At 42.2% G+C, this 4,381-nt stretch overlaps 1 long non-coding RNA gene across 1 annotated transcript; it reads right to left on the reverse strand.

Annotated features, from left to right (window-relative positions):
• Positions 1–390: 390 nt before the first annotated feature.
• Positions 391–3,930, reverse strand: LOC132007453 (uncharacterized). The gene is made up of 3 exons (XR_009401358.1): positions 3,840–3,930; positions 2,704–2,796; positions 391–1,055 (listed from the first exon to the last, which is right to left on the reverse strand). It is a non-coding gene; the product is annotated as an uncharacterized LOC132007453 (long non-coding RNA).
• Positions 3,931–4,381: the final 451 nt, after the last annotated feature.

The following is a 4,381-nucleotide window of genomic DNA, read 5'->3' on the forward strand; positions in this document are numbered from 1 at the left end:
TTCTCCTAATGTCCCCCATGCTATTTCTTATGTTCCACATATAAGTGAAACCATATGATCAAACTGTGGAAGGAATCCAGATGCCCTTCAACACATGAATAGATAAAGAGGATGTGGTTCATATTTACAATGGAATATACAATGCAATATTACTCAGCCATCAGAAAGGATGAATACCCACCATTTGCATTGATGTTGATGGAACTGGAGGGGATTATGCTAAACAAAATGTGTGAGAGAGTTAATTATCATATGGTTTCACTTATTTGTGGAGCATAACAAATAGCATGGAGGACATGGGGAGTTAGAGAGGAGAAGGGAGTTGGGGGAAATTGGAAGGGGAGGTGAACCATGAGAGACTATGGACTCTGAAAAACAATCTGAGGGGTTTGAAGTGGCGGGGAGGGTGGGAGGTTGGGGTACCAAGTGGTGGGTATTAAAGAGGGCACAGATTGCATGGAGCACTGGGTGTGGTGAAAAAATAATGAATACTGTTATGCTGAAAATAAATAAAAAATAAATTTAAAAAAAAGCTGAGAATTAGGAAAGTAAGTTTCTAAGCCCTGTCATGAAGCTTGTGTGAAAATTCTGGTATCCTTACTGGAAGATTCTGTAGAGTAATGTGAAGAAAGGAAATATGAATCAAAGAGCACTTCCATCCCTAGGCCCTATGTACTTTTCCAAGACCATTATCCCTCCCTCAGGTTCTGACAATATAGAAACAGTATAGGCTGGAGCTTCAAGAATCATCTCACTTTCCCCCTGGCAACCTCAGATACAATGCTTCAGTCCCTTCAAAGTCACTGAAAATAACTTGTGAGAGCTTAGTTTTTGTTTGGCAAGTGATCTTGTATCCAGCAGCAGTTTATTTGTTATATCCCAACTACCCTGGCCTGGAGCTGTTAGGCATGTGCCGCACTTGGGGTATTTGACAAACTGACACTCTGCCACATGGAGTGTCCAACTCAGCTTGTCAAATACACGGAGCATGACACTGCAGGAGGCCAGACCAGGGGCTTCAGTGGGGAGGCAAAATCTTCCTGGGAGATGTGACCCTGGAGGGAAAGAAAGAAAAAGGAGTCACACCCTGAGCCCCAGAGAAACTGCAGAGGATAAGGACTAGCTGAAACATCAGAATATGGAAGTGAGCAAAATAGACATAAGGATTCCAGTCAGAAGATGGATCCTATGGGAAGGCTAAGTTGAGATCACAGATGAGGCCCGAGGGCTCAAGTTGGTGTCCTCAGGCCTATGTACTATAGCTATGGCATTTCTTGGTGTTTCAAGCTTCACTGGGGCTCCTATGTGCAGTAGGGAGGGAATTTGGTCATTGTCTTGCCTTTCTGACCTCAGGAAGGAATTAGATCCCAGAGTCAGTGTCCATACCCCCTTCTCAACCCTCCCACAGTCTTGTAGTTGTGAACATAGACTTTGAGGTTAAACATGTGCTTGAATTTTGGCTCTGTCATTAAGCAGCTAGGAAACCTCAGATAAATTATTTCATCTCTCTGAGCTTGTTTTCTACATGCACAAAATGGGTATGAGTACTTCCCTAATAAGTTATTGTGAAAATGGCATGAAATAATGTATATAAAACCTTTAATTCAGTATTTGATATATAACAAATGTTCAAAAATGGTGGTTGTGCTACCAGAAGGAAAGCAAGGGCCATTGATAATTGATTTAACAGGGTCAGGACAGATGAAACAGGAATGCTTTATGGTCTCAGGTTTGCTTAACATGGCCCCACTTGCCCCATCAGGACTCAAGAATGGCAGCTATAAAATGACCATCATCTAATCTTACCCACTCATACAAATAAGGAAATTAAGGTTCATACTGAGGAAGAGAGTTGCTAAAGATTATACAAGTGGTTCACAGTTTAGGCTGTGCCCTATATCACTCCATTGTGCCTCTCAGATTTCCTCATTGGTTCTGTTACCTCCCTGTTATGTATATCTCTCTGGGAAAAGGGAGACACATGCACAAGGATGGCAAAGACAAGGAGCAAACATGGCAATGAGGCACACAGATCTTTCCACCCACAGCCATTAGGGAAATGAGGAAGCTGCCAGCAACATGGTCAGGTCTGGAACTTCTAGGGAAGTTCCCTTGGTAACAGACAGATCCTGTTGATAAAAAATTCCAGGTTGTCTGTGTCAAATGTCTCACCCTCCCTACTGTGGCAATTGATCTGTGAGATAGTAGCTGGCCTATATTAAATACTGGGATGAAAAGTGGCAAACATTGCAAGATTGTCAGGAATAGAAAACTGCCCCATGAGGTCAGAATGACCTCTCCCAGTTAAGACAAGGTAGAGGGACTTGTCTTTCAGGAACAACAACAACAATAGTGGCAGCAGCAACAACAACATTGCTGTTTTAAAAACAAAACAAACAAAAAACTCAACTCTTTTGGTTTAATGTATGTTGGTGAGAGGGTGACATGCTTCTCAAATTTGAGATCTAGGAGTGATTTAAAATATAAGACTACAAAGAGTTTTTCCCATCCCCTCACTTCTGTTCCTAGTCAATCCACCTCAAGCCACCCAGAAGTGTGTGTCCACCATATATGTTATAGTGTGAAGAGTAATACAAACTTGGATTCTAATGCCTTGGGTACCAACCAGCCAATCACGACATAGGGAAAATCTTTCTTTGAGCTTCAGATGTCTTCTCTGGAAATGGGGAAAAGAAGACTTACCTGGCAGAATTGTTAGGAAAGGGTTTGTTGAGCTTTCCAGAGCTTCCCATATAGTTGGTCTCAGGCACTTTGGCTCAGACCCTGTGGGTGTGCCTAGCCAAGAAATATGATTAATGGAGTTTGAGTTCAGGATGGCAAGACAGAGAACTGGACTGGTGCATTTTTCTCTCATTACCCTCATTGGTTACCACCTCCTATGAGAAGACTTGGATAAACTGGAGGTGTCAGTATCCTTCTGAAAGCCCTTTCTGACTTCATAAGAGAGAGAGAGAGAGAGAGAGAGAGAGAGAGAGAGAGAGAGAGAGATGAAGTGGCTAAAGATTTCTTCTTAGTACACTCAAAGAGTATTAAGAGGCTTAGAGACCATTTTACTCTAGTATTAATGGAAGGAGTCAGTGGCTGAGCTGAAACTAGGTAGGTTTTATTTCCACTCTTGATGTTCTAGTCCCTGACTCTCCACAATAGTATACATAAGAAAATCAGGTTCAGTTGAGAAAGGCTGGTCAGACCCATAGGAAGAAGATACAAATACTGCATAATAATATTAAGGAACTCTGAAAGCTCTTCCCTTGATCTAAAATACTACATAAAACAACATCCTTTGTCCCTTGACCTACCCTGGCAAGGTTAACACAACAAACAACAGGACTTGCACTGCACCTCATCCAGTTGGGCCTCCTCATATATACTGGAGGCAGTATGGATTTTTTTAGGCATGGTTCATTACCACATTCAGCCCCACCCAGAAATATTTACTCAGCATCACTCATGTCCTTTCTCAACAGAGAGTTGACAACCATCAAAATAAGGGTTATAAAAACTAAAAGCATATCTAGGTAAATGGCAAAATCAGGGCTACTACTCAATTTCCTGACCCCTGAGTCCAGAAAATATTCCACTTCCATGAGGCTATCTCTTTAAAAGCATGTTTAAAGAAGAAATGTCATCCTCCCTTCTCACTATTAGAATTTTTAGGATAGAAGACCACTGGGAACCTTCCTCTCACCCACTCTTGACCCAGAATCTCTGAAGAGAGTATAAGGAAAGTGTGATAGGCAGGTCCAAGCCATATTTGGTAGCCACGGACACTACCTCAAACTGGGAATTCAAGCAGAGAGAACAAACAGATATTATACCTGTTACTGGAGTGGTGCCTTGTTCTCAGAGGAGGCAAAGGTTCCCTGGTGATGAGACAAACTTCAGAGGCCAGATGTAATTGAGCTTTTTGCCTGGAGTAGGAAAGCCGTGTGTTTTGAAGGGCCTTTGGTGTCTTCAAGAGGAAACAGAAATGAGGAAGATAAGGCTGAGGTTAGCCAACGGAAATCTGGGTGCAAAATGACAAAACAGTGCTGTTGTGAAAGGGTTCACTACTGCAGCAACAGTTCCCACTGCCACAAACCACCCTCAGCCCCCACCCCCCCCCACTCAAAGCTGACCTCTAACAAATACTGGTTCTCCAAGATACAATAAGGGAGCTCCAAGCTGCATTAATGCTTTTCCCAATGTTAATGAGAGAATACTGGGATGTCACAGCTGAGACATTATCAAATGAAAATCCATATTGTCAAAATAGAGAAACAGACCATCTGAGAGATGAAAGAAAATGCCTGATATCAAAAAGCAAATTAGTGGCATAGTTGGAATTTAAACCCACTTCTATCAACTCCAAAACAAGTGT

The sequence above is a fragment of the Mustela nigripes genome, chromosome X (assembly GCF_022355385.1).
Source record: "Mustela nigripes isolate SB6536 chromosome X, MUSNIG.SB6536, whole genome shotgun sequence".
In the NCBI taxonomy this organism is placed as follows: domain Eukaryota; kingdom Metazoa; phylum Chordata; class Mammalia; order Carnivora; family Mustelidae; genus Mustela; species Mustela nigripes.